A 10,453-nucleotide genomic window follows, 5' to 3' on the forward strand; every position below is an offset into this window, starting at 1 on the left:
TATAACATGTAAATCTATTATTTAAATCTAAGACATTAATTAATCTTTTGAATACAAATTTATTATATGAATTCAATATATATATAAAGAAAAACTCAACAAAATATGTATGCTGTTAAGTCCACTAAAACCTAAATCTATGTATACAAAAAGATTCGAAAAATACATAAACACATTGAGGAAATATATGTTAGTAAGATAAGTAATATCAAATAATAGTGTATTGTTGTCCTCCTAGGGAAATAAAATTAGTAAAATTAAATTACATAAATTTTTTGATTGGAAAAATATATAAAGGCAACAACTTGGGTGAGCTGGGCACGAGTTGGGCGCGGGTCTAAGGCCGGTTGAAAAATACAAATAATTAAAAGTAATTATTATTGTCATGGAAAGTAAAACTGAAGTAAAGAGTTGAAATGAGTGAATGAATGGAAGTTTTTGAACTCTTGTATCTATAGATGCATGTATCTATAAATTCATCGTGATTGATGTTACTGGATATATATATCCTAATGATGATAAACCAAAGACCTCTTTCTAAGAAGAGACTTTTGTGCCTCAACTTTACCATAAGCTAAGTCTCATGATATCATATTCTCACTACAAAAAATCAGCCGATCAGCGACAGAATTTTCTGTCGCTAAAAATGAAAATTCTGTCGCTAACGACAGAATAACGATGGATTTTTTCCGAATCTAGAATCATGGTCGCTAGCAAAAATAGCGACGGAAATGCATTCTGTCGCTAGTTTAACGACAGACTAGCGGCGGAAATTTTCATCGCTAAAACAGTTATTGTCGTTTGGTTCTTTATTTATATCTACGGATTAGTGACGAAAAATTCTGTCGCTAGTAGCGACAGAATAGATTCTGTCGCTAAATTTGTTTGAGCATTTCTGTCGCTATTCTGTCGCTGAAGACAACAGATTTTGTAGACTATTTTTGGTATTATTTATAGGGCGAAGGTGCAGATTCCCTCCTGAACTACACCCCCCTAGAGCTTTTAGCCCCCCATAGTCGGTCAAAGCGCATTGACCTCCCCAAAGTCTCGGAAGAACGGACGTTTTAACACCGTTCACTTAATATATTTTTTTTTCGCTGGGCCCCACCACCCCAACCACAATGCGCGGGGTTTCTATGCAAATAGAGCAGATGAAGAGTTTCTTTCATTCCATTCGAAAACTCAAAGTTTCAGAGGGCAAATCATCGAAGAAGAAGGGAGGTTTGGTTGCGATTTTGTTGATTCCGATCGGTGCTTCTAATTTTCATCGAAGTAGACTCTGAAAAATAGGTAAGTAATGGCTAATCTTCATTGTTTAATTTTCTTTTTTACAGAACATGCAAGTATTGTTGGATTCCGAATTTTGTTGCTTTCTTGTTGTTTTTTATTTGATGCATGAACGCAGAACATAAGTTATATTCTTGTTTGTTCTTGTTGTTGTGCAGCATGTCGAATCCTGAACTTTTCTTTATTTTCAATTGGTGGGGTGTTTGGAAAAAAGATGATGAGAATGGTGAATGGATGTATGATGGTTTTAACCATAAGGAAATTAAATCCACACTGGAAAACATTGTTGGAATATAAAAATAAACTTGATTTTTTAAGTGAAGATATTTGTATTAGAAATATCTAGAATGAAGATATTTGTATTAGAAATATCTAGAATCAAGATATTTTAAGAAGAAAAAGAAAGAAAGAAAAATATAGAGAATTCTAGAAAAAGTGACTAAGTGAAGATATTTTGTAATAGTAAAATAAGTATAAAAATCTAGATAGAAATCAAGAGAATTCTAGAATTCTCACTTGACTACTATATATATGTGGAGGTTGTATCAATTGTTTAGAACGAAGTGAATTGAAGAAAGATTGTGCTAGCAAACTACAATCCTCACATTCAAATTCCTAAGCACACACGTCCACAACCAATTTCTCCAAATTTCCTTCTACCAATTAAATAAATCCTCCATTATATATACTTATATTCCAACAAAGTGGTATCAGAGCCACAAGATTCTACTTGTGGTATGGCGAATTTACAATCGTTTCAAGTCCCCATGCTCAACAAGAGCAACTTCGACAATTGGAGCATCAAGATGAAGGCGCTATTGGGAGCCCACGACGTTTGGGAGATCGTGGAGAACGGCTACGAGGAGCCGCAGGACGAGGTCGCACTATCCCAACAACAAAAGGATAGATTGCGAGACGCGAGAAAGAGAGACAAGAAGGCTCTCTGTCTCATTTATCAGGCGCTAGGGGACGACGATTTCGAGAAAATCTCAAACGCGAGCACCGCCAAAGAAGCATGGGAGAAGCTCCAGAACGCGTGCAAAGGAGCGGAGCAAGTAAAAAAGGTACGACTTCAAACTTTAAGAGGAGAGTTTGAGTCTTTGCATATGAAAGAGTCCGAATCGATTTCGGATTATTTTTCAAGAGTCTTGGCGGTGTCTAATCAAATGAAAAGAAATGGTGAAAAATTGGAGGATGTAAGAATTATGGAGAAAATATTGCGCTCACTAACCCCAAAGTTTGAGCACATTGTGGTGACGATCGAAGAAACTAAAAATTTGGAGGAGATGACGATCGATCTCTTGTTGGGGTCGCTGCAAGCATATGAGGAGAAGCAAAAGAAGAAGCAAGAAATTTCAGAGCAACTTTTAAAGTTGCAAGTAAGCCCGAAAGAAAAAGAAGAAGGTTCGAGCAATGGCCATGGACAATTCGGGAGAGGACGTGGTCAAAGACAAGATCGAGGCAGAGGCCGTGGACGTGGACGAGGACGAGGAGGCTTCGTCAACAGTGGTGAAAGAAATGAGTTTACAAGTGGTCGGGGGAGGAGCAACCCGCAGTCGAGGTACGATAAGTCTTCAATAAAGTGTTATAATTGCCATAAATTTGGGCACTATGCTTCCGAGTGCAGAAGTGAAAAAGTAAGGATTGAAGAGAAGGCCAATTACGCCGAAAGTACAAATCAAGATATTGGTAGTGTGCTTCTGGCATATAAAGGAGAAGCTGGAAGACAAGATGACACGTGGTACCTCGACACCGGTGCAAGCAACCACATGTGCGGGAAAAGAAATATGTTTGTGGAGCTCGATGAGTCGGTAAGTGGCAACGTTTCCTTTGGTGATGAATCTAAAATTCCAGTTAAAGGAAAAGGGAAAATTTTAATTCGCTTGAAGAATGGAAATCACGAATTTATTTCCAATGTTTATTACGTGCCCAATATGAAGAATAATATATTGAGTTTGGGACAACTCTTAGAGAAAGGTTATGATATTCACATGAGAGATTATAACCTTTCAATAAGAGACGGCAAAAATAATCTTATTGCCAAGGTGCCAATGTCTAAAAATAGAATGTTCTTATTGAATATTCGAAATGACATGGCAAAATGCCTGAAAGCGTGTTACCAAGATAAGTCTTGGTTGTGGCACCTACGGTTTGGGCACTTAAATTTTGGCGGCATGGAGTTGCTATCAAAGAAAGAGATGGTGAGAGGCCTACCATCCATCAAACATCCCGATCAACTCTGCGAAGGTTGTCTACTCGGGAAGCATTTCAGAAAGCCATTCCCAAAGGAGTCAAGCTCAAGAGCTCAAAAGCCACTGGAGTTGATTTATGCTGACGTGTGTGGGCCGATAAATCCAAGCTCCCTCGGTAAAAATAATTATTTTCTGCTATTCATTGATGATTTTTCTAGAAAAATGTGGGTATATTTCTTGAAGCAGAAGTCAGAAGTATTTGATGCATTCAAGAAATTCAAAGCTGCCGTCGAGAAGGAGAGCGGACGACAAATCAAGGCCCTGAGGTCCGATCGAGGCGGAGAATTCACATCAAAGGAGTTTCTAGAATTTTGCGAAGCAAATGGAATTCGACGGCCCCTGACAGTTCCGAGATCCCCCCAACAAAATGGAGTGGCGGAAAGAAAAAACAGAACAATCATGGAGATGGCGAGGAGCATGCTAAAGACGAAGAATCTGCCTAAAGAGTTTTGGGCCGAAGCAGTGGCGTGCGCGGTGTACCTATCCAACCGATCGCCGACAAGGAGCGTGTGGGGAATGACTCCACAAGAAGCCTGGAGCGGGAGAAAGCCAGGAATTTCCCACCTAAAGGTATTTGGGAGCAAAGCCTACGTGCATGTACCAGATGAGAGAAGGAAGAAGCTCGACGATAAAAGCGAAGCATTCATCTTTATCGGGTACGACTCTAACTCTAAAGGCTATAAGTTATATAATCCAAATACCAAGAAAACAGTGATAAGTCGAGACGTGGAGTTCGACGAAGAAGGAGTTTGGGATTTCAGCTCCAACGGTGACTTCACCTTCATCCCACAATTCGATGATGAAAGGACAGTCGAGCAAGTTGGAGAAGTCCAACAAGAGGTAGTGACTCCGCCAGCTTCACCTATACAAGTTACTGAAGACTCGCCACCATCTTTCTTAAATGAAAGAGCCACACCACGAGCAAGGAATTTGGATGAGATATATGAAGACACTGAAAGGTTAGAAGATCTCACCTTGTTTTGCCTATCTGCTGATTATGAACCTGAAGCAGCAAATAGTGAAAATTGGCGAGTTGCAATGGACGAAGAGATCAAAGCTATAAACAAGAATGATACGTGTGAGCTCGTGACACTACCGGAAAGGCACAAGGACATTGGAGTCAAGTGGGTGCATAAGGTTAAGAAGAATTCCAAAGCTGAAGTTGAAAGATATAAAGCAAGGCACGTCGTGAAAGGATTTCGCCAAATTCAGAAGTTTGCTCGGAATGAAAAATCAAGTTTAAGGGGGAGTGTTGGAATATAAAAATAAACTTGATTTTTTAAGTGAAGATATTTGTATTAGAAATATCTAGAATGAAGATATTTGTATTAGAAATATCTAGAATCAAGATATTTTAAGAAGAAAAAGAAAGAAAGAAAAATATAGAGAATTCTAGAAAAAGTGACTAAGTGAAGATATTTTGTAATAGTAAAATAAGTATAAAAATCTAGATAGAAATCAAGAGAATTCTAGAATTCTCACTTGACTACTATATATATGTGGAGGTTGTATCAATTGTTTAGAACGAAGTGAATTGAAGAAAGATTGTGCTAGCAAACTACAATCCTCACATTCAAATTCCTAAGCACACACGTCCACAACCAATTTCTCCAAATTTCCTTCTACCAATTAAATAAATCCTCCATTATATATACTTATATTCCAACAAACATGACTTTAGAAAGAATCGTATCCGAATTTGAGAAGTGTTATGGTTCTAAACCTAAACTAGTTTATGCGGCAGATGCAGACTATACCATAGATAAGGGTCTAGTTCCCCTAAGAAATCCTATCCAGTGTCATAAGGTTCTTGATTACCTAGAATTGCTTGGCCATGGAGAGATTGCGTTTTATGCAGATCATGAGGTTGATCCTATGCCTACTTTTGTAGTGAATGAGATGTTTTTAGAAGGGAATGAAAATAGTGATTTAGAGGGTAAACATGGGGTTCAGATTACTGGTGAGGATAAGGGAGTTCAGAGCACTGATGGTGGGGTAGAAGAGGAAGATGATGTTGAGTTAGAAGAGGGAGAGGAGGCTGAGGTTGTAGAGGGAGAGCAGGGTGAGGTTGAAGGGAGAGAGCATGGTGATGATGACAATTCAAGTGTATACAGTGAGTGTTGGGAGAGTGATGATGATGTTAAGAGCTTAGAGCAGTTGGTAGGGAGTGTTGAAGGAGGAGAGGAGGGTAGTTTTCAGTTAGGAATGACCTTTGCAGGAGCAAAGGAGGCTAGGGACAGCATAAATGCTTATGCTGTGAAGTTTGGCTACAAGTTAAAGTTTCTAAAAAATGAAAAGACTAGGATTAGAGTGGTTTGCATCAATGACCAACAGTGTCCATTTCTGATGCATGTCTCTAAAGATGGGGATATTGAAGGCTTAGCTATCAAGACCCTAGTTGCAGACCACACATGTTGCAAACAAAGGGAAGTCCCTAGTGCTAGCCAATCATACTTGGCCAAATACTTTAAAGAGACAATCTACAGAAATCCTAGGTTTACTTCTAAGGATATGCAAGGTCATGTTAAAGACCATTTGAAGCTTCATGTTAGTTTACACAAGTGTAAAAGGGCAAAGAAAGAGATAATATGCAAGCTTGAGGGTAGCTACAAAGAGAAGTTCAATAGGCTAGTTGCCTATTGTAACATTGTTAAGGAATGTATGCCTGGGAGTAAGATGGAACTCCAACTGTCCACCGAGCATATCCAGAACCAAAGAAGAGTCTTTAAGAGAATATTTGTCATGCTAGAACCTTGTAGGTTGAACTGGCTAGGGGGGTGTAGGCCAATAATCTCTCTTGATGGTTGCCATTTGAAGGGTAAGACATTTGGGTGTCTATTGACAGCAGTAGAAAAGGATGTGAATGATGGAATTGTGCCCATTGCTTGGGCAGTTGTAAACAAAGAGAACAAGAATAACTGGAGGTGGTTTCTCATGTGGTTGAGGCAGGAGCTCAACCTTGGAGCATGTGATGAAGTGACATTGATGTCAGATATGCAAAAGGTATGGCTTTCAAATTATTTGCAATGCTTCTGTGTTTGATTATTGAAATGTCAACTGATTATGGAAATTATGTTTAGGGGTTGATGGAGGCTGTAAAAGAAGTGACTCCTGCAGCTGAACATAGGTGGTGTGCGAAACGGCTTTGGGCTACTGCATGGAGCTCTTTCCAGCAAGAGTTCAAGTTCAATCTAGCCAAGATATCTTGTCACGACCGGTCTTAACTAAGGATAGGTAAGCCGGGAAACCGTGACTAGGGAAGGGAAATTAGGAGAGGGGACAGAAAAGGGGTGATAAATAATAATAAAGGAATTGAACTAAGATTGAGACATCATATGAGAAAAAAAACACACATAAATAGATAAGAGCGAGTAATCGGTCAAGAGTATCCGATTTAAGTGTTTATACAATAACTTGATTTGACAATCCAACATAATAGGATAATATGCATCATAACTGAGTGTTCGCAGCGGAAATAGAACGTGATACATGTATGAAGACATGTATCGCCAAGAGTTTATTTAGTAAATATGACAAAGCTCCGCACGACACCCCATCATCACTCATCACTGCTCAACCTGCACATTTAGAAATACATGCAGGGCTGAGTACAAAGTACTCAGTAGACATATGCCGAAAATCATATACATACATAATAAATGTAAATTGTCATGCCATTTCAATAGTATAACCAAGGGTTTTTTTTTACTTAAAAAGGCCCTAAGCATACTAAATTCATTTGTGATTCTAAAGTTCGTCTGATCAGACTAAGTTCTTTTGTAATCTATCATATCTGAAACTGTGTGCCGGAGAGGTGGCCACCTCTCACGGTCACTTGACCGGCCAACCCGCTAGATGACTCACGGTCACTGGTGTACACTAGCCAAGGCAGGATAGCTATCAACTGCTCAAGACCCGAATTCGATTACATGATAACTGGCAAAGCCATATCAGATAGATATCATACTGAAATTAAAACATTTTATGGCAAGACAATACTTGAAATAACTTCAACTCAAAGATTTTGTCATGAAATAACTTGCTTGAACGTAACATTTAAGCTCATTTGATATATACGAAAGTAATGCCTACCTGATTGCCGTGTTTTGCTACTTAAGACAATGATTCTCTTTCCTTAGCGCGATAGGTTACTCAGGCGCTTTTGTTTATTTGAACCTTTGATAACACGAAACATGTGTTCGAGTGAATAATAGAAAAGATAACAACAAATGCAGTGAATCACTATTCACTCATTTCTCTAACTACCCATATTTCCTTAAACGACTGTATCTAACTCATATACAATCGTTCTTCTTTTATCGAAATACTTCATGTACCTTTGAGGATGTAGGAAAGCCCATTTTATATTATTCCTTTATTTATCCATTATAAATAAAGAATAATTTATAAAATATTTTCCTTTTCCCCATTTAATAATGCCAATCAATATATATATATTGCTACTATTAAAAGAACTAATAAGTCATTAATAAATTCTAAACATTAATTCCTGATGAAAATTTCATTGTGAGATTTTAGGAACATTTGTAAAAATATTTTAAAATAATAAAAGGAGTTAACTATAAAAAGAAATTTTCGAGAAGATCTAATAATTTTAATATTTTAACCATTTAATTAATAAATCTTTAATATTTCATTTATCAACTATTCCATCTAATATAATTTTACCAACAAGTTCTCATGAAATCTTTTTCAGAATATTTATATATCTCAATAGCTCATTTATAAACTAAAAGTGATATTTTATCAACAATAAAACTTTAAAATCCTTAATAAGAATTATTTTGAATCATTTCCATCTCAACAAAACTGTATATATTCAACTTCAACTAATAAACTGCTTTTACTCCGAACTCGTATGGAGTCTAATTTTATATCAATAGAAACCTCTTTGAGTCTAGTTTAATTAAAAAAAAAGTATGTTGAAAAACTCCAAGTAGTTTAAGAGATATAGCGATTTTCCCATCGCCTACCAGATTCGGCAGTTTCTGCCAACTGAAAGTCCAGATTTTTGAAAAATAGCAAACGTTACCTGAATGAGCTCAAATTTTATATGTAGATAGCTAACACATATATCTTCATAGAATAAAAATTTGAGAGCTAAATATCAACATATGGTTACTGAAATAATTAACCTAATCATCTGCCTCACGACAGTTTTAGCAGATACGGGCAGTAGACTTCTCGAATTTTAAAAGGGTAGTAAACGAAGTTCAAATGATATGAAACTTTGTACGAATATTTACCACACTCCCATCTATACCCCAGAAATTTCTCATAATATAATAGAAACGGGAATGCATCGAAATAAGGGCGTCAACTTACCCTTGTCCAAGTGAGCACTAATGGAAGTTGTTCGCCGGGGGTTTTTTCTGGTCGTCGTTCCGCGATGGGGTTTAGCCGCGAAGGTCTACGACTTAGTTTTCCTCGTGCGAGATAGATCAGGCTACACAACGGTGGTTTCTCGATCCTTTTTCGTCGTAAGGATAGTGAGAAACAAAGGCCGTAAGTTGGCCGGTGGCTAAGTCGGGAATTCGACGTTGGCCTCCGAAGGATATTGTGGCCTTTGGTCGGGAAAATATAGAGAAGGTTTCGGCCTTTCGATTGTTGGGTTTGGTAGCCTAAAGATGGAGGAACGAGTACACGTTCTCGGTTCAGAGCCTAGTGGCCGGTCGACGAAGAAATGGTCCGGCGAAGGGAGCTCACTTGAGCTCTTGCAAACAAATCTCCTAAACTCTCTCTTGCCTCACACCTCTCGCTGCACTTCTTCCTTCTGCAGAACTCTCCTCAATTTATAGAGGAGTTTCTGCAGACAACAGAATCAAAATGGTGGAAATTTTGGTACCTGGAGTTGCAACTTTTGAAGATTTGATCGTTGAAATTTACATCCTTTGACAATTGTGATCTTACCGTGAAATTTCTTTCTCGGCGTGCTGAAGCTTTTGAAAATTGTGGATATTGGCGTGATTTTCTTCTCCTACAGGAGACTTTGGGGTGTGATGGAGTTCAAATATACTACAGGAAGAAATCTGCAATCTTTACAATCTCCTTCTGCAGTAATGGTGTATTGGAGGGGAAGATGAATAGTATAGGGAATAGTGTAGGGAATAGTGTAGGAAATAGTGTAGGAATTGATGTGTTGGATGAAAAATCGAGACATACGTGTAGTGCCGTGATCTAGTTTCTCCTAGTTCCTGTAATAATTCTCCAATTCTCGTTTAATAAATACTCCTCGTATTTACATAAATTAAATCCTCAATCTTGAGATTTAATACGTGAAAGTCGGAATTAATTCGTGACTTAATACCTTAACTCATATAATGCGAAATAATAAAATTATTATGCATATGATCTCAAGTTATAATTTTAGCAATTTGATTTAAATAACACGATTTATAAAATCGGTTATAAATCTAAATTTTCTAATAATATTGATTAAATCAATAAACTGGTAAAACAAAGTCTCAAACGTATAGTTAAACCAATAAATTTAATTATTGGTTTCATTCATGACTGAATATTAAATCGCAGCTCTGTATCTCTTATACAGACTTTTGCTGAAATAATATTATCTGAACCAAATAATCACCATAAATAATTAAAAGAATTTTATAACTAATGCACATATTTAATCTAATATGTATTTAAAAGAGCGGGGCATCACATACTACCCCCCTTAAAATAAATTTCGTCCCGAAATTTGCATACCTTCGTTAAACAACTCTGGATATTTTTCTTTCATCTTGTCTTCGAGCTCCCACGTAGCTTCTTCTTGTCCATGGTGCCTCCAAAGAACTTTCACTGAGGTGATTGATTTATTTCGGAGTTGTTGCACCTTTTTATCTAAAATCGCTTCGGGTCTTTCTTCATAGCTCAGGTCTGGATTAAGGATC

Source organism: Salvia miltiorrhiza, chromosome 3 (genome assembly GCF_028751815.1).
Source record: "Salvia miltiorrhiza cultivar Shanhuang (shh) chromosome 3, IMPLAD_Smil_shh, whole genome shotgun sequence".
In the NCBI taxonomy this organism is placed as follows: domain Eukaryota; kingdom Viridiplantae; phylum Streptophyta; class Magnoliopsida; order Lamiales; family Lamiaceae; genus Salvia; species Salvia miltiorrhiza.